Consider the following 21,465-nt stretch of genomic DNA (forward strand, 5'->3'; position numbering starts at 1 on the left):
TTGGACAATATTCCAGCTCTGTGGCAGCCACTGCACTGCTAGTGGATTTAGAGTGGAATGTACTACTTGACATCACTGTACATGACATTATGGTGGCCTCCTTACCATGGATGCCTTCTTGTTAACCTGTAGTAGTTTCTCTTTAATCAGACAAAGAGTTAACCTTCTTCTAATAATTCTATGTTACAGAATTTCATTAAATATTGCCACCCTTAGAGCAGATGTATGGAAAATAAACAGAAAAAAATCTGTTTCAGTCAATTAAAAAAACATTACCAGGGAGAATACGAGGACAAGAGAAGGCTCCATCATACAAAATGTAGGAAGAAGACCAATGATCAGCATTTCCTTGGAAACCTTCAATGAAAGTGGAGTTTATTAGCTCCAAATAAAACACGTACAATCATTCCTTCATGTTTGTTAGCTGATGCTCAGTAACAAACCACCCCCAAAACTTAGTAGCTTAAAACAAAAACTTATCTTTTTACAGTTTTGTGGATTGACTGGGCTTAACTGGGAAGCACACGTTTGGTATCTTAGGAGACTGCAGTCAAAGGGCAGGTGGGGCTGAAAGTCACCTGAAGGCTGGACTAGGTGGGATGTTAAGGATGACTTATTCACATAACTGGCAGTTGATGTCAGCTACTGGCTGGGAGCACAGCTGGGGCTGTTGACCACAACACCTATACGTAGCTTCTCCCTCATGGTGGTTGCTAGGTAGTCAAGACTTTGTACATGGCAGCTGTCTTCCCCCAGAGCAAGTGTTCTGCCCAAGCAGAAACTGCAAGATATCTTAGGACTTACCATTACTTCTGCCATCTTTTATTTGTCAAGTCAATCACAAAAGCCATCTCAGATTGAAGGGGGTGAATCAGATTCCAAAGGAATGGGAGTAGCAAAGAATTTGTGGCCCTTTTAGTTTCCCATGTCTTACTTCCTCATTTACAGGATATGGAAGTTTGTGGTTACCAGGAATTTGAAGACCAAGGATCATGCATTCTTCCAGTTCTTGATGGGAATGGAAAAACTGCATGACTCTCTATTTTTTGTTAACGGCTCAGTACAAGTGTAGGCACTTTTAGTTATACAAAGAGAAGTAACAGGGTTTGAAATGCTCAACTGTTCAGACATAAGAACACAAGAGTCATTATTATTTTACATACACAGATGCATAAATCAGTGAAATGGTAGCACAGTCAGCAGAAGTGTAAATTATTTGAAACTCTTCTATAAACAAACAGTATCAAGGGTACTGGTGGGTATTGGGAGAAAACTGGTTCCAGTGGGTTCCAGGGACTCATGAAAGGGTAATAGAACAAGAGAGGAGAATGTTCTCAATGCAGGGCCTGGCGAGTAAAATTAAAGGCTCCTCAAAGTATTTCTGCAAGACTTGTGGATGCCCCAATATTTGCAGTAGAGACTCAAACTTGTTTGAGGGACAGTTGATACCTTAGGCAATCAACAATGACTATAGGAAAAAAAAATATATGTTCTATGTAGAAATAATACATATATTCTAATGGACAAAGGGGGGGCGGTAATTTAAGGGATTCATCAACTGTAGTCACCAGAAGATTTTATAGTCCATGGGGTAAGCAATGCTAATACAAAGGCCTCAGAATCAAAGGCTGGCTCTATGTAGCCTCTCAGAGTTGGTGTCATAGAAAACATGGGGCTTTGGAAACTAATGGGATTCATTCTACTCGCTGAGAAGATAACATAGACAAGCTATTCTAAGTTTTTGTTATCTCAGTTTATTCATCTGTAAAATGGGAATATTAACATGCACTTCCTTGGCTTGTTGTGAATCTTAAAATGAATTAATGTATACAAAGTGCCTAGCACAGTATCTGGCACCTAACAGATGCTCAAAACATTTTAGACCTCTCCATCCTTTCTGTTCTTACAATGAAATTAGCAATGTCATTAAAAAAGATCAGTAAAAACATACCTCCATTCCCTTCAATTCACAAAATTCCCAAAGGTCTCTCTCTCTAGCCTCCTAGACTTTTTATTAAGAATTTACAAACTTCTTAGCAACTGCTTAGAAATGCCACAATTTTTATTAAAATAATAAGATTTTTAATAATGCTAAGATTCTTTGACATATGATAACATGCTGGAAGGTTCATAACATGAAAGTAAGTGGAAAAACTCAGGACCTAAAGCTACTTATACGGTATGATTCCAAATGTGCTAAAGGAAATACCTACACAACTAAATATTATAGAAAATAGAATGAGAGGAAATAAGTCAAAATATTAAGTTTATCTCTGGTTAGTTATATTAGAGCTGTATTTTAGTTTCTTCTAATTGTCTTCATTTCCATGTTTCTACAATAAATACATATTACTTATAAAATCAGTTTAAAAAAACAGTAAATGTCATTGCTGTCAAAACTATATTCTAGCCATATTAGCTCAACTTCATATGCCATGATACACAATGCATATATCCACTGATCCTGCTTGACTGCTGAACAGGGAAAAAAATCAGTAGTAGAGTCATATGGCTTTGTGGTTAATAAATGTATTTTTAAAATAACGCTTAGGACTTCCCTGGTGGCGCAGTGGTTAAGAATCCGCCTGCCAATGCAGGGGACACGGGTTCAAGCCCTGGTCCGGGAGGATCCCACATGCCACAGAGCAACTAAGCTTGTGAGCCACAACTACTGAGCCTGCGCTCTAGAGCCCACAAGCCACAACTGCTGAGCCTGCGTGCCACACTACTGAAGTCTGTGTGCCTGGAGCCCTTGCTCCGCAACGAGAAGCCACCGCCATAAGAAGTCCGTGCACCGGGACAAAGAGTAGCCCCTGCTCACCACAACTAGAAAGCCCGCGTGCAGCAACAAAGACCCAACGCAGCCAATAAAAAAGAAATAATTAAAAAAATAAAATAAAATAAAGATAACTAAAAAATCCTCATTTGTCTGGAAATTAAGCAATGACATCGAAATGGCTTATATGTCAAAGAACTGATAAGAGGAAAATTAAAAAATAGTTTAAAAAAATAAATAAATAAAATAAAATAATGCTTAATTCACTAAGGCATTTTCAGTCTGGAAAAAAACAAAACCAAAGAACAGATACAAAGGGTTACAAAGCACAGAAATGTTCGTGCAATAAACTGGTGGAGCTAGGGAATACATAGATGATGGGCTCTGTTCCCAAAGAACTTGTCTATTTTGTAGTGGAGACAGACAAAAACATTAAAAAAAAAAAAAAAAAAACAGTCATAAATGCCAACTTGGCTTTGAGAACTCAAAGAAAAGGACAACTGGGAAAAGGAAAGTGGTCACTGTACAACGTGAAGAGAGTAAATATGAAAAGTCACAAGTACACATGACTAGTCCAGGGAACAGTGAATAATCCCAGGGCTGGGGCCTGAGTTCACGGTGGAGAGGTGATAGGAAGGGCTGCCAGCCAGGGAGGAATTTTGTGTCCAAATAAAGCACCTGCACTTTATCCAGTGTTTTCCAAACTGTGTCTGTGGGAATGGTTTCTTAGGAAACACAGCAAGGTAGGTTATATGGCCAAGCCTGTGATGCCGATCCCTGCTTCAAAGAGAGCAGCCCTGCTTTTATCTGTTCTGGCAGGATTTTATTTGAAGAAAGAGTTCCATGACCTTAAAAAGTATGAAAACTGCTCGCATGCCATCAAACTGTTGAATGCTTTTAAGCCAAGGAATAGCACAGTCAGATTTCTATTTTAGATGTGTGTTTTGAAAGACATCAGTACTGAGTGACTGTCTGAGAGAGTAGAAGTTGTGGGGACAGTGAAGAGACTTGGTTGGGCAGGAGGGCCAGGGAGAGATTGGGAACTAAAGCTGTGTTAGTGGGAAAGGAACGAAGCGTCATTTTTCAGATATTTGGGAATGATCTAATAAGGTCCAGTTACCAACAGGATGTGGCTGATGAGGAAGAGGGAAGAGAGTGACTCTGAGGTTTCCGGCATGGAGAACTGCAAAGAGTCTTACATTTTAGTGTACATAAGAACCACCTATGGTGTTCGTTCAAAAATAGATTCCTGAGGTTCCATCTCCAGAGATCCTGATTCAAGAGGACTGGGGTAAAGCCTAGGAACGTTGATGGTAATTTTATTCACAGAGACAGAGGATAGAAGATAAAAAAGGTTGAGAGGAGGGCTTCCCTGGTGGCGCAGTTGTTGAGAGTCCGCCTGCTGATGCAGGGGACACGGGTTCGTGCCCCGGTCCGGGAAGATGCCACATGCCGCGGAGCGGCTGGGCCCGTGAGCCATGGCCGCTGAGCCTGTGCGTCCGGAGCCTGTGCTCCGCAACGGGAGAGGCCACGACAGTGAGAGGCCCGCGTACCACAAAAAAAAAAAAAAAGGTTGAGAGGAAAAAAATTAATTAAAATTTGAATATGTTGGCGTCCAGGAGCTTAGGAGGCAAATGTCAAAGACCTGTCCAGAAGGGCATTGGAATATGGAACTAGAGTTTATCAGAGAAGTCTACACTAGAGGGGTTTAATTGAGAATCACTGGTACCTACATTATGGCTGAAATCATGCAAGTGAGAATACACAGGAAGAGAAGACGGCCAGGGATAAGATCATGAGGAACAATCATTTTTAAAGAAGAGGCAGAGAAACAAATGAGCTGATGAAAGAGACTAGGGGGAGGGGATAATCAACAGAGCGAAAGACGCAGTTGAGTCTAATGAACTGGGAGTCAAGTCTATCACTCATAATGGTGGAGGCCACCATTATGTTCAGATTTCAATTAACCTCTCAAGTAAACTGTTACAAACACCTCCGGCTACATGACTTCCAGAGCTTCTGGGTACCACACTAAAGCCAGAAACTCTGGGAAATGCACCCTATGTGTAAATTCAGCCCAATCCAGTGTTATATCACATCTTCCTTGGCCCTCTCCTAGTTTCTAATAATATAAATTAGTAAACCTTGCAATTATTTGGGGGGACAATCTAATTCCTTCAAGGTCATACTTTGTACTTGTCCCCCCCAGAGCATATTAAAATCTGACCACAGTTATGGGCCTTGTGGTAACAAGGATTATTTGCAGTGGGTGTTGATTATTGGACAAGCTCTTGCATCCAAAAAAAAAAGGTAGACAGATAGCCTGAAAATCAGCCATCTGTTAGGAGACCTAAAGTTGTCATTGACCAAGACCAAAGGGAACAGTAGTTCACGATGGACATATGGGAGGAAGCTGTACAATAGGTTATGGTGTAGGAAGCCACTTGAAGCCAGGAGAATTGTGAAGAGTCATCTATGTTCTAGTATGAGGGTGGTGCAGGTCTTTCTCACGGGAGCCAAAGTGAGCTAGTGTTGAAAAATAAGCAGGAATGTCATATATATAAAATGCATGGTCAAAGAGCTCTTGCAAGTTCAGAGCTCTGAGCAAACCCCTTCAGTGCCAAGCAGCTTTAAAGTTGGTGCAAGAAGAAGCAATATTCTACCCATAAGTTCAGCTAACTGTTACCCAATTAATCAAACTCTCTATATGGATGGCCAATTACTCCTAGGGCATCCTGCTTCTAAAATCTTATTCACATGACCTAGCTGAGAAGACACTGGGTCCTTTGTGGAAACTCATCCATGCTACTCAGACAAGTAGCTTGCAACCCAGGAAGATCTTTTTTTTTTTTTTTGCGGTACGCGGGCCTCTCTCACTGTTGCGGCCTCTCCTGCTGCGGAGCACAGGCTCCGGACGCGCAGGCTCAGCGGCCATGGCTCACAGGCCCAGCCGCTCTGCAGCATGTGGGATCTTCCCGGACCGGGGCACGAACCTGCGTCCCCTGCATCGGCAGGCTGACTCTCAACCACTGCGCCACCAGGGAAGCCCAAAACATTGAATTTTATGCTCCAAATGGGTGGATTGTATGGTATGTGAATTATATCTTGATAAGGCTATTTTTTTAAATCAAATTAAAGAATTTTTGGGTTTAGGAGTGAGGCATTGCATTTTTAAAACTTCCCATAGTTTTCCAATAGACAGCTCAAGTAGAAAATTGCAAGGACTCCAGGTTTTGGAGTTAGAAAGCTCTGAGTTCAAACACCAGCTTTGCTACTTATTGTGTTACAGAAGGTAAGCTACTTAACCTGTCTGAACCTCAGTTTCTTCTTTTGTAAAGTAGAGATAATAACAATACCCATCTCGTGGGGTTTCTGGGGGGATAAAAAGTAACTGCTAATGCAAAATGTCTAGCACAGTCCGTGTCACACACTCTTGTTCCATGTGACACGATGGAATGCCTCAGACATCAAATACAAAGCCAAAAGAAATCATGACATACTTCACATTATCCAAGTCATAATTAACCATACCTGTTCTATTATCCATGTTGTATTATATTTTATATTGGATTGAATATCTCCTGCTCCATTATTATACCTGCCTTAACTCCTTTTCCTTATGGCTCACAGTAATAATGACTGTAGACACTCACGCAGCACTCATATCCAAGTACCAGGCCCTGTTCTAAGGTTGCTTTATATATATTAACTCATTCAATCCTTACATCAACCCTTTGAGATATTTTTACTATTCCCATATTATTACAGATAGAGAAAATAAGGCAGAGGTTAAACAACTTGCTCAGTGCCACAAAGCTCAAAAGTGGTGGAGCTAAGATTCAAACTAACGCAGTCTTCCTCTAGTGACCATGTTTGTGATCATCATACTGTACCGTAGAATGAAATATATACATTTATAAACATACACACATATATATACATATACAACAATATACTATATAACACACAGATGTATGTATACACGTATGTTCTTTTTCTTCATATATATACAAAATTTATATATATATAAATTTTGTCTTGGTCAACATTATACCAATGCCCAGCACTCGTGCTTTTGGAGGGTACACATTTGTGCACCAAAGGACCATACAAAGATGGACATATAGGCACACCTGTAGAATGAAAGATGGACTGCAGTAAACACAGATCCTTTTGTTCTTTTTTCCCAAGAAAGGAGGTCTCTATGACAATGCTACTCTAAATGTGGTTCACGGACTGGTGCTGGTCATAAACTGTTAGTTATTGGTCTGCAGCAAGATGTGTGCAAAATTGAGAGCGTTTAAGAACTTTCATAGGAATTTGACATTGACACGACAAAGGAGTGTGTCACTGTGGACTCATCTCGCTGTACAGTGAATTTTACAAAAGTATTAGTTTGAGGTGGCTTGGAAAATTAAAAACAAAGAAACTGGTCCTTTAGCACAGATAGTTTGGGAAACAACACTGGGAGGTGACCTGCAATATGTTTTCTTTCTCTTCTGATGTTCCTCAAACTATGTGTTCTCTCTGCCAAGAACAAAGCTTGGAGGCCTGAGTGCTGAGTTTTATTATAGGAGTGTAGAGAGGAATATAAGAGATGACACTGGGGCAGCTTCTCCTGGCTAAGAAAGGACATGAAAGCTCCAGCAGTGGTCAAGGTGTGCAGAGAGTAGAGGAAAATGAGGTGAGGAAGGGCCTGATGCTACTTGGGCTCCTGCAAGGATGGTCTGAGCAGCTCAGCTGGGAGAGGGGAGTTAGCAATGGCTGAGGGAACCGGAAGTGCTGAGGGGCCAGCAGACCTAAGAGCCTTAAGTAATGGTGAACGCAGCCTCCCCCCATCCCCACCTTGACAGAAGGTCACAGAGATGATGACAACCCCTGAGACACTAGCGCACAGGGCCAGATCAGTGACAGTTTTATAGATACCAGCACAGATTGTGTGAGCCTGTGAACCAGGGAGAAATGTAAAAATTGGGGCAGCAGGAAAAAAATATCCCAGGGAAATGCCTTCAGAAGTTATTTAACTCAACCAAGGTGACTCTGGCACAGAATAGGGACTCTGGTTCAAATCCAGGCTCTGAAATTTGTTAGACACCGGATCTTGGAGACATGACTGAACCAAGACATGATCTTGGTTACAATGGAAAGTGTTTGAATAGTCCTTAGGTCATAGGAAATCCTCAGGAAGGATGAAGAGTTACTATTATTATTGGTGGCAGTACTGGACCCACATTTTATGTTTGCTGACCCAGGCTCAATAGTTTTCACACTATAATCAATCACATACCACCATTGGATTTTATCTTCATTGTTCAGGAACCTATTCTGTAGATCTGAGTGGTGCTAATATTTAGCTATATCCTACTGTGCTTAAGTATAAAGCCAAATATATAACTATTACCCATAAAAACAATGAGACAAACAGGAATTCACTTGAAAGAAAATCAATAGCTGTTTCATTTGTTGTGTATAACTGATTTAGAAATAACCTTCCTGTGTTTAGAGCTCAAACTCAGTAATAGCCAACAAAATTAGATGACAGCTGTGAATGGTTTGAAGTAGGTTAGATTCTTCCTTCTGGAACATGGCTACTACAAAGAGAACATCCCAGTCTTTTTTTTTTTTTTTCCATGTTACTGACAACTTCCTTGTAGTTAAGTTACTTTTCCTGAGCTGGTCTCTCAATTAGAGGACAGTGATTCTTTGTCAAAAAAAATGTTTTAATACATTTCTAGTTCCAGCCAAAATTTATAACTTAAAAATTATGTATTTATTTATAGGTACAGACATCTTTGAATACACCATTACTTGTTGAAAGTTGGGGGAAAATGCCTATTTTGTATCAGGCCCTTACTACTTTGAATATTCATCCCTGATATCTTATCACTTGATTTAAATGAAATTAACTTCAAATTTTTAAATCATATGCTAATATTAATATAATTTCACACTAGGAGACTAAAATCTATTGCTCTCTATACAGAGATCTTGGGAGGATATATCAATGGATTTGTCTATATTCTGACACTTGAATTAAATAAATATATTTCATATGATCTCTCTTGGTCTGTGTTTACCAAGTGGGCTGTTGCTGAACTTTGGCTTTTATAATCCAGATAAAAGTATGTTAAGATTTGAAGTCTATTTTTGAACCCTGGAACATCATTATTTGATGGCTAGATTCCAAACATGATTTCTCTACCCATACACACCCCTCCTCCCACCCCATCTCAACTATATTTTCTGGTAAAATCTACCACTTCCATTCTTAGAATACACTGTCAATGTTAAATAATTTTTTACATTGTTTGGTTTTAAGGATTTTGCTTCCTTTAAAATGAAATATATCTTCAAGTTGTTTTTTTTAATCATTATCTTAATTTCCCTCCAAGTCCTGATTCTTGGAAATATTTTCTGACTGCACAACACCAAAAACAAAAATGCCACCAAAGTCTATTTACATGAGCCAGAAATCCTTAAATGAATTGGACGTGTTCATAATGTAGGAACAGAGTGTTTCCTGGCATTCGGTTAGAAAGATTAAATCAAATTAGCCTGGATAAGTCAACTGTTACAAGGACTGGAAATTGCTAAATTAAACTTTAACAAGAGTTACAAATGGTACTGTGCCTACTTGGAAATGAATAAGGTAATTAAGGGGTTCAGGGAAGGTAAGTCGGATTTTAATATTTTTATTCAGTGAAGAAGAAAATGAAGTAAAAGCCTATTAAATTATTTTTGTAGCTGATAATGCTTAGAGAAAATTGTTTTTTTAAAAAAACTAAGGTGAGAGAACATTTAAATGAACAAGAAGTAGTTTAAAAAGGAAACAGTGGCAACTCTAAAAATTGAGCATAAACTTCTGTTAGCAAAAACAAAGATGGGAACTAACATGCAAGAGAGCATCCCCATGGCAGAAGCAACAATGAAGTACAGTGCAAAGTAGCTGCCAACTCACAATTATTTGACAACTGTGATGCTCACGTACAGAATCATGGGTGAGAAAAATCAGACTCTTCTTGAACACATAGGGGAATACCTAGTATAAATATTATTTTTATATATTATGAAAAACTATCAAACATTTAATACCAATTGTCAAGGAAAATTGGAACTGCAACATTTAACATCTGCCCAGGACACCACAGCCTGCCCTCTTGAGCCAGACACTAGAGCACAGAGGTGCTGAGATGATAGGGCACAATGGCTGAGAATATGGGCTCTGATTCTGGGCTGCCTGGGTCTGAAGCTGAGCTCAATTACTCATTAATTATGCATAACCTCTATGATCCTCAGTTTATTCTTCTGTAAATGGGGTGAGGATGATGATATCTATCCCATGGGGGTCTTGTGAAGATTAAATGAGTTAAACAATCTAAATCACTTAGAACCACCCCTGGAATATTCTAAGTATTATTTGTCTTTTCTTAACATGAAAAAAAAATCCTCATTCAAAGTGAATACTGTGTGTTAGTAAAAATACCTACTCTGGCCAATGATCCTATAAATTGAGAGGAACAGAATTTCTAAGGTCCCTTGCACTCTGAAATGCTATAAGCCTATGCTTCTTAAAGAGATTTCTAGGGACTTCCCTGGCGGCCCAGTGGTTACGACTCCACGCTTCCACTGCAGGGGGGCACGGGTTCAATCCTTGGTCAGGGAACTAAGAGCCCGCATGCCGTGTGGTGTGGCCAAAAAAAAAAAAGAGAGAGAGATTTCTAGAATACAGAGGATAAGTCTGCTTTCTTAACATTTGGATACTGACATTTTGATTCCATGACATATCAACATATTTCATGACTCTATAAGGGCAAACTACTTACCATTCTTTTCTCTTTAACAAGAACAACAAAAATGTGCCTGAAACACCATTATCCCCATCCTTGAGCCCCGAATGGCTGCTCAGAAGGTTCCTATCTCCTTATGTGCATCTGCTCAGTTCTACCTCAGATGGCAGGGGCATTTGTGATGTGAATCATGAGGGATTCAGCCAGGTACAGGTGTCCACTCCACGGCTCTGCATTTCCATCCTTGATACACCTGATCCTGGTGACTCAGTTCTAATAACTCACTCCCACCTTATATCCACATGCTGCCTCACTGGCTGCCAGCACCACCTCCCACACTTATAGAGCAATTACTATAGGCCAGGCACTGTTTTTTTAAGTATTTTACATCTATTAACCCTTTTAATCCTACAACACCCCTATGAGTACAAACTATTATTACTCCCGTTTTACAGATGAAGAAACTCAGGAAAAGAGAAGCTAGATTTTCTCAATTTCACACAGCTGCTCAGTAGCAGAGCTGGGATTCAAATTTAACCCTACCCTATACTGCCTCGGTAGTTAAGACGCAGGACCTTGGTCCCTGCTCCTGAGTTATTATTTTTCATGTATTTTTGGCTGTGTTGGGTATTTGTGGCTGCGCATGGGCTTTCTCTCTAGTTGCAGCAAGCGAGGGCTACCCTTCATTGCGGTGCACGGGCTTCTCACTGCGGTGGTTTCTCTTGTTGCAGAGCATGGGCACACGGGCTCAGTAGTTGTGGCACACGGGCTCAGTAGTTGTGGCTTGCGGGCTCTAGAAAGCAGGCTCAGTAGTTGGGGTGCATGAGCTTAGCTGCTCTGTGGCATGTGGGATCTTCCCAGACCAGGGCTCGAACCTGTGTCCCCTGCACTGGCAGGTGGATTCTTAACCACCGTGCCACCAGGGAAGTACCCCTGAGTTATTCTTATATTAACAAATCTTACTGTAATATTTATATAATGCTTCATAGTTTTAAATGACTTCACCTCCATGAACTTATCTGTTCATGTGACCACTTATGTGAAATAGGATAAGGAAACAAAGTATGAGGAAACAAAGGCTCACAGAGAGATAAAGTGTAAAGGAGGTAGTGGCTGGTAGAATCAGAATTTAAACCTGGGTCTTTGGCTACCAAAGCCTATGTTCTTCCCATCACTCCCATGATTTTGTTCTGAAGGTTTAAAAAAAGAAGATACCCATAAAATAGGGACTTTCTGGGTATGGATTTTCTGATGGTGCTGGGGTCTAACCAAGACCTTGAATTCTAGATAACTCTCAGGGAGGAGAGGATGAGAAAATACAGAATAAAAGAAAAAATAACAGAAAAGGGAGATGCGAAAGGATAGATGCTAGATAGATTATCAAGAAAGAAATAAAAGGCCTTGGTAATGGCTTAGGTATTGAGAGCAAATGAAAAGTTAGATGCAAAACTGATTCCTAGGTTTCAAATGTGAGAAACCAGGAGATCATCAATGCCATTAACAGAAACATGGATGAAAGAGGAAGTGGTTTCACATAAAAGACAGTGAGTTTGGCTACAACCATGAAGAACATTTGGTGACAGTTGGACTTGGAAGTACAAGTGGGAAAATATACAGCAGATAGAAAAACCTAGAAATGGGTATCTTGGAGGCATCCCCTGGGAAGTGATAATTAAAACTATGAGTTGATGAGAAGTCACAGGCAAAGTAAAGAAGTAATACATTATGGTGCAAACGCTAAACTTTGGGGGAAACCATCACTTAGGGAAGAGAAGAGGAAGTAAGACAAAAGGGAAAGTGGTAGAAAAGTAGCTGAATAGATTGTATAGAGTCACAGATAACAAGGATGGAGAAAATTCAAGAAGTAGGAAGTGATCATGAATGTCACATAAAGCAAAGGAGTCAAACAGAACGAGGATTTGAATAAGTATACTTCACAGCACTTATCACAATTGTAATAAATTATTTGGGTAAATTGACATCTTTCCTAACTAGACTGGAGGTACTTAAAGGCAGACCTAGGTGTTTCCTACTGTAACTTCAGTGCCTAGCAGTGCTCATGCACAGTTGTCACTAAATAAACAGTTACTGAATGGGTGAATCAATAGATGAATGAATGAATGCAACTAGATTTCCTAAAAGCACCACAAATGACCCTTGGAAGTACAGTATCAATAAAGCGATGGAGGTATATGTCATGTCATAGGGCAATTTAAAGAAAGTGTGATTTTAAAACAGAGAAAGTGGGTAGTAAAACAGTAGGGGCAGATTTTAGTAACCATTTCTTAGAGATGTGTTTTTGCTGAAAAGAGAGACAAACCAGATCAGGTGGATTTCCTATCCTGGTACACTATATATTTACCAGATTTTGTACCTCTAAAAGCTCTGCCTGACTTCCAGATGATCTTCAAGAACTTCCGGCAGCCACTACAGTTGCCAACTCTACAAGTGATGGAAGCAAGGGGACCTACCTGCTTTACTAGCACTATCGTGAGTAGAATCAGATGTCCATGGGTTAGGCATGATGGAAGATGGGAGAAAGCAGGGTAAAGAAACAGAGGTCAAAGGAAGTGATGGTGCTACCCACAAAAAGACATCACGAGGAATGGACCCAGGTTCAAGAGAAGTCCTGTGAATGTGTGTGAGGGTAAATGTGTGAGAGTGAGAGCATACACATGGGATGTGTAAGCAACAGACGGGATGTACAAAAACATTGCTACAAGTAAATTCTAAATAGAAAGGATTAAAGCTAAGTGTTTACATATGCTGGCAAGATAGTCATAACATACGCCATTGCATAATAAAGCTTAGGTAAAACAAACTGCTCATTTCACAAATTAAAGCTGCATTTCCTTTTCCTTTTCTTAACATACTAAATGATAAGAAAATTATTTCAACAGAAATACTAGATGTGCCTCCAGGACACAAAGAAGTAGAAATAACTATTTTATTAATATTATTTTATTCCCTAAACCTATGAGAAGACTTTATCAAACCTGAATAAGTTGAATGACAACACAGCTAATTCCCAAAGCCTGGCAGAGCATTTCAGAAATCCTAAGTACGTAGAATAAATATGATTTGACAACAAAAAGACATCTTCTCACCTTTTCCCTTATCTGTTTCCCTGATATAAGTTGTCCATATGTAACTACATATGTATATGTGTGTACGTGTATTTATATACTCAGGGATGTAGGGATCTATTTAAGAATTTCACTAGTGTCCAACTGAATGTCTTCATGCACTTAAGCCATGGGGTTTAAATTATAACAGTCTTGTGTTTAAGCTGTTGTCTAAACAACATATAAACAGTTTATTATAAGTGAAAAAATTAAACACTCAATTCCTATGCTTAAAAGACATTTTAAGGAGGCCAAGATTTAAGCAGTATTTTAAATATATTATCATATATAAGTAATATTTTCTACTCATGACTGAATGCTTTAATAGATACCTCCTTTGTTCTCCAAATGGTCTGATACGCAAGATGTATTTTTCACTTAAATGAGGAAGACAGCATTGGTAATTAAAACAATCTATATTAAAGAGAAATCTTTTAAAACCTGACTCATCTCTCTAGTGTACTATATTCACATTCACAGTCAGTATCTCATCTTCCTGTTGCGTTAAAAACATCATATTCATGTTGAAATTATTCTAGGGCTTTCCAACTTTAGCAATCCTTCTACTAAAATATATATCCAGGGCTTCCCTGGCGGCGCAGTGGTTGAGAGTCTGCCTGCCGATGCAGGGGACACAGGTTCGTGCCCTGGTCCAGGAAGATCCCACATGCCGCGGAGCGGCTGGGCCCATGAGCCATGGCCACTGAGCCTGCACGTCCGGAGCCTGGGCTCCGCAACGGGAGAGGCCACAACAGTGAGAGGCCCGTGTACCACAAAAAAACTAATAGTAATAAAAAAAATAAAATAAATAAAATATATATCCATACTAGATATTTAAACATATCAAGAATAGGACTGAGTGCAAAAAACAATTCAACAGTGCTAAATAAAGCCTGACTTTTCTAACAAATGAAAGAAATTCAGAGCAAAATGACTGCTATTTTACACATAGAGGTGTGACAGGTTTTTGGCAAAGTGACACAGTACTTCTGCTATGAACTTGATTTCTTTATGTCATTAGGATACATAATTGTTCCTATGTTCAGTGGGATCCAGTGCCATATTTCAATGTGTAGATTAAATTAAGTGCTAATAACAAGAAGGTACCTATATTTCCCTCCTCAATCCATCAAACTTATATAGCAGCCCGATGGCCAAAATGTTCCTTCTGTATATATTCCTTTCTTTCTCCTTTTAATCAAATGGTGAAAGGAGTTTTTCATTTCCTGACAAGCAAACCCCACCCCACAAACACACAAAAATCAAAAAAAGCAGATGTCACACTGAAGACCCCTAGACACATTATTCTTACCTCAATCTGATGGCTAGAACATTTTTGTAGGCTCACTTTTCTTTCAGACACACAAACTGTAGAATGCTGGACTACTTGATGCTCCTGGAGTGCTAGGAGCAGAAACTTGAAAAACCAGCCTCTTGTGTTCCCACAAACTATTTACACAGTGAACACACCCAGTAGCACACAGTAATGTTTACTTGTGCTGGATAGCTATTCCGAAGAAGCAGGTGGTATCTCTACTTTCAAAAAGGAATGCCTCTGTTGATCAACAGGGGAAAGGTAATAGCTGTTTTATCCTCTAAAGCACATTTAGGAAGATTTTTGATATGAGTTACTTTTTAAATCAATGTTTTAAAGATGACTCATTCTTTTAATATTCTATTCCCCCAAAACACTTATTATTAAAGGATCTGGGAAAAAATATATATCTAATGGTAACAGCCAACACATAGATGCCAGGTACTATTCCGAGTGCTTTACGTATATCATTTCTCACAATTTCCAAAACTTATTAGGTATGAACTATTATTATCCCCATAATACAGATGAGGAAACTAAGAAATTTGCCCACGGTTACCCAATTAGTAAATGGTACAGCCACAAGTTAAATCCAGGCACTTCAGCACCACAGTTCATGTATCTAACCATGACACCGCACTGTGTACTTATGACTTTTAGAAGATAATTATAACAGGATGTAGCTGCTCAGCTAAATATTAGATAATGAGTGAAGTTTTCTTAGTACTTGTACTACATCATAAGTTGAAGTAAGTGAAAAATTTGGAAGATCATTTCCCCAAGATGAGTATTCATTTATATTATCATAGCAGGCCTCTTTATAGCTGCAGTGGCCCTTTGGGGTCCTGGGGAATTAAAAACAACAAAAAACAAAAAAACAGGAGTCTAGCTTAAAGTACCAATAAAATGATTACTTCCGTAAGTTCAAAGAGTCATACAGGAGAAGCCAATACAATACCTTTAAAAAGTCTCAAGGATAAGTGTTTTGTTCTGTTTTTCAGATTAGATAATTCCTACTAATCCGTCTTCAATTTCACTGACTCTTTCTTCAACCATGTAAAAGCTGATGTTGAGCCCATCTGGTATGTTTTATTTTGGTGATTGTAAGTTCTAAATTTCTATTTGGTTATTTACACTTTCCATTTGTCTGTTAAAATTCCCTATCTGTTCATTCATTAAGACCATATTTATTTCATTCATTGAACATACAGTAAGTCCCCTACATACGAACGAGTTCCATTCCGAGAGCGTGTTCATAAGTCCAATTTGTTCATAAGCCCAAGAAAGTTAGCCTAGGTACCCAACTAACACAATAGATTATGTAGTACTGTACTGTGATAGGTTTATAATACTTTTCACACAAATACATAAAAAACAGACACAAAAAATAAAGAAAACATTTTTAATCTTACAGTACAGTACCTTGAAAAGTACAATAGTACAGTACAACAGCTGGCATACAGGGGCTGGCATCGAGTGAACAGGCAAGAAGAGTTACTGACTGGAGGAAGGAGAGGAGGTGGGAGATGGTAGAGCTGAAGGATCGTCAGCAACAGGAGACGGAGGGCAAGTTGCAATTTCACTCACACCTGATGTGGATGGAACGCATGTTCGCATTTTTGAAAGTTCGCAACTTGAAGGTTCGTATGTAGGGGACTTACTATATTCTTTAGTTCTTTGACTATAGAATAGTTGTTTTAACGTCTTTGTCTAAAAAGTCCAACAATGGGCCATCTTGGGGCTTTTTTCTATTGACTTCTTTTTCTTGACTACTAACAGGCCATATTTTCCTGTTTTCTGTATGTTGAATATTTTTATTGTATATTGAACAATGTGGATGATATGTTTAGAAACTCTGGGTTCTGAAGAGTGTTGATGTTTGTTCTAACAGGTAGTTCAATACATTTGGTCTGGGCTTCCCTGGTGGCGCAGTGGTTGAGAGTCCACCTGCCGATGCAGAGGACACGGGTTTGTGCCCCGGTCTGGGAAGATCCCACATGCCGCAGAGCGGCTGGGCCCGTGAGCCATGGCCGCTGAGCCTGCACGTCCGGAGCCTGGGCTCCGCAACGGGAGAGGCCACAACAGTGAGAGGCCCGCGAAACGCAAAACAAACAAACAAACAAACAAACAAAAAATATTTGGTCTTATGCTTTGTTAAAGTAGATATGCAGAAAGTCTAAGGTATTTCCTAAGCCTGATTACTTTTGAGGAATCAGCCTCCAAATACTATCTCTTTCTACAGATTTTGTAAGGGTTGGGTTTTAGGATTTTTAAGGGTGAATCTATTATAGGCCTTACACTGGAGCATAATGTTTACTCCCAAGGCTTCTGGTTTCTCAGCTGGATACCCAGCATATTATTATCAAGGTATTATCAACGACTCATCACTCTTGTTGCCTGGATCTCCAATACCCCCCAGCATGGATCAACTGGTAATATCTCTCTTCCTCTCTTAATCCTGTACCCACTGGTCAGTCTCAGGTGGTCTTCCCCTGTGAATATGCAGCCCAGTCCTCAGCCAAAGACTCTTGGTAGACCTCCAAATGAACTTTTGAAGACCTTCCTTTATATAGCTCCCTCTTCTCTGATGGCCTGTCTTGCAAATTCTAGCTTCTTTAGGTCTACTGAATTCTGATTTCTACCTCATCAGCCCAGCAATACCACTGTGCTTTGCCTAGATTCCAGCTCACTGTGCCATTGGGATATTTTCCCCAGGCAGAGAACTGGAGCAATGATTGACCTACCTTGTGTGCTTCCTTTCTCTCTGGAATCACAACATTGTGCTGCCCATCGTACAATGCTCAAAAACAGTCAGCTCATATATTTTGCCCATTTTTGTGATTCTTTTTGGCAGAACGGCTACTCCAGTACCAGTTACTCCATCATAGTCAGAGTGAGTCTCCCAAGGAGATTCATCTTTGATCAAATTTAAGTTGTCATAAGAAACCTACGTGTTCTGTTTAGTCTTAACACAGTCTTGCACAATTTTACGCCATCTCAAAACATAATTACATGCATCATATGACAGGAAGGTGGCAGGAAACAACTTCAAGGGAGATGGGATAAATTAACTGGCTGCTGCATCCTTTATCCTCACCTGGCATCTTAGTTTGGGTTCTATTAGAAGCAGATGCTGAGACATGGATTCAAGTAAAAGTACTTTATTTGGGAGGTATCTTAGTTTCCTATGGCTTCTGTAACAAATTATCACAATCTTGGTGGCTTAAAAAAACACACACAATCATTGTCTTACAGTTCTAGAGGTCAGAAGTCTGAAATCACTTTTATTGGGCTAAACTCGGGTATTGGCAGGGCCACACTCCCTCCAGAGGCTCTAGGGGAGAATTTGTTTCCTTGCCTTTTCCAGCTCCTAGAGATGCACTCCTTGTATTCCTTGCCTGTGGCCCATTCTACCATCTTCAAAGCCAATAGTATAGCATCTTGCTTCGGTGGTCACAGTGCCTTCTTCTCTGTCAAATCTCTCCCTCAACCATCCTCTTATAAGGACACTTACAATTACACTAAGGGCCCATCCATAAAATCTAGGATATTCTCCCCATCTCAAAATTCTCCACTTCATCATATTTGCAAAATCTCTTTTGCCATATAAGGTAAACTTTACAGGTTTATGGATTAGAACCTAGATATATTTTGGGGTCATTATCCAGTCTACCTAAGTCCACACTCTGGCCCCTAGAGATTCACGTCCATCCCACATGCAAGATACATTCACCCCACCCTTCGACTCCAAAAGTCTCAAACTACTTCAGAACTAACTCAAAGTCTAAAATCTCATCATCTAGATAAGGTATGAGTGAGATTCTCAGGCAAAATTCTGCTCCATTTGTGGACTTGTGAAACTAGAAAACAAGTGGTCTACTCTCAAAATACAATGGTGGGACAGGCATAGGATTATAGTTATGCATATTCTGATTGCAAAAGAGAGAAAAAGGAAAGAATCACTAGCCCCAAGCGATTTCAAAATCCAGCCAGAAAGTTCCATGAAGTTTCAAGGCCTGAAAATATTCCTCTATGGCTTGAAGCTCTGCCCTTGGCCTGTGGTTCAACGCTTTGGGACACAGTCTCCATCCTAGGGCCTGTGGCTCTGACCTCTGGGCACATTTTAATATTACTGAACAATATTCTTGTGTCTGTTCTTTGAATTGTTTTTAAATGGTTATAACATCTGCTGGTTCTCTCAGGACTCAAGTAAAATCTCTTAACATGTGTTCATTTCACATCCGTATGAACATGATTTTATTTTATTCTAAAAATTATCTTTTAGACAAATTTAACATAAAGAAATCAATTGCATTTCTATATACTAACAACAAAGTATCAGAAAGAGAAATTAAGGAAACAATCCCATTTACTATCACATCAAAAAGAATAAAATACCTAGGAATAAGCTTATGTAAGGAGGTCAAAGACCTATACTTCAAAAACCTTAAGATGCTGATGAAAGAAACTGAAGATGACACAAACAGGTAGAAAGATATACCATGTTCTTGGATTGGAAGAATCAATATTGTTCAAATGACCATGATACCCAAGGCAATCTACAGATGTAATGCAATCTCTATCAAATTACCAATGGCATTTTTCACAAAACTAGAAAAAATAATTTCAAAATTTGTATGGAAACACAAAAGACCCCGGATAGCCAAAACAATCTTGAGAAAGAAGAACGGAACTGCAGGAATCAGATTCCCTAACTTCAGACAATATTACAAAGCTACAGTCATCAAAACAGTATGGCACTGGCATAAAAACAGACATATGGAACATGACAGACAGCCCAGAAATAAACGCACACTTACCAATTAATCTCTGACAAAGAGGCAAAAATATACAATGGAGAAAAGACAGTCTTTGAGGTCTTCTACAACCTTTTGTTAGTTGTACATTACTGATAAACATATAAGATACCCTGTATAGTAGAGATTAAATTGTCCCCTTCTCATGATGTAATGAAACCAGTTTTGCTTGCATGTACACATTCATTTAAATATTCTTTTTTTTTTTTTTTTTTTTTGTGGTACGCGGGCCTCTCACTGTTGTGGCCTCTCCCGTTGCGGACCACAGGCTCCAGATGTGCAGGCTCAGCAGCCATGGCTCACGGGCCTAGCCAGTCCACAGCATGTGGGATCTTCCCAGACCGGGGCACGAACCCGTGTCCCCTGCATCGGCAGGCGGACTCTCAACCACTGGCCACCAGGGAAGCCCTCAAACTTTTATGGTCAGCAAATGTTCTTAAAATCCTCAGACCCAGATAAAACATTACTTCCTCTTTGAAGCTTCTTCTCACATTTTTAGACAAACTTCTTCTTGTATTTGGTCTCCAATGTCCCTCTCTAGAAAATTATACACTAATGTTAGTTACCATTTCCACAGGGAGGGACTATGGGGCACTTATATTTTCCTGTTTATACTTGTCTATATTCCATAACTGTTTACATGAAACATGTATTACTTTTGTAATGAGAAACAATAAATGTCCCTTAGAAAAAGAAAAGGAAATCATGTTCAATTGGGCTTCGCAGAGGAACTTTAATTTTTAGGATATGGTATGTAACCACCGATACTCAAGATGACCTAGAAAAAGGCAAAGTCTGCAACTACTGTGGTGCATTTCTCAAAGGATGGGGTGGCTCTAGGCCATGACATTTCAAAACACATGAAACAACTCCTGGTCTCCTTCCCACCCCCTGTCCCTCCTCTCATATCTCCTATTTTTGTTTTCATTGTTTCCCCAGCTGTACAACCAGCTCTCATCCTGGAGCAGCCTCTCTCACTCACTACCATGTTCATTGAGTACCAGTCTCAACTCTTCCTCAGAAACGTTCCTCAAACCATCCTGATTTTCACTGGCACAGTCAGGTCATTTCTTTTTGCCTGGCGATTTGTCACCGGCTCCTGCAGGTTCCTCTGGTCTAGCCTCATCCTTTTCCAAGTTATCTTCTCACTGTTCCTGTTTTTTCTTCCCCCGCAAATCTAACAGCTTTTAAGCCTCACCCCACTCCCTTCTCCTTCTGTCCCACAAGTGGGCAAGCTTATAAGAAAGTCTGGGTGCTTCGTCCTTGGGTGCTAGTTCCCCATGTGTAGGAACCTTTATGCTGACCCCACTCCCTCCCTAACCACCATAAAACCCTGAGCCAGCCTTCTTGCCCTGCTCACTCTCTCAGTCCATTTTAGGACCTACTTGGGAGTTAGCCTGTTCTGCCCAGAAAGCCTCATTACATGAGTGATGCATCTTTTCATACCCTCTTGGCGGGGGGGTGTGTCTTGGGGTGGGGGGGAGACGGAGAGGGGGAGAGGGAGGGGGAGGGGAGGGAGAGAGGGAGGGAGATCACTGATCTCCACTTTGTAGCCAAGTTTGGGGTAGGAGTCCATCTTGTATCTTAAAGGTGGCCACAGAAGTGTCCCCCTACTGTTCAGTCCCTGCTGCCCTGCAAAGTAGAG

General features: G+C 39.9%; 1 protein-coding gene across 7 annotated transcripts in view; it reads right to left on the minus strand.

The window, feature by feature from the left end:
- The window catches only part of SYTL5 (synaptotagmin like 5), a 258,849-nt gene that overhangs the window by 184,628 nt on the left and 52,756 nt on the right, over window positions 1-21,465 (minus strand). The window lies entirely within an intron of this gene.

Source organism: Mesoplodon bidens (genome assembly GCF_964165515.1).
Source record: "Mesoplodon bidens genome assembly, chromosome: X".
NCBI classification, from domain to species: domain Eukaryota; kingdom Metazoa; phylum Chordata; class Mammalia; order Artiodactyla; family Ziphiidae; genus Mesoplodon; species Mesoplodon bidens.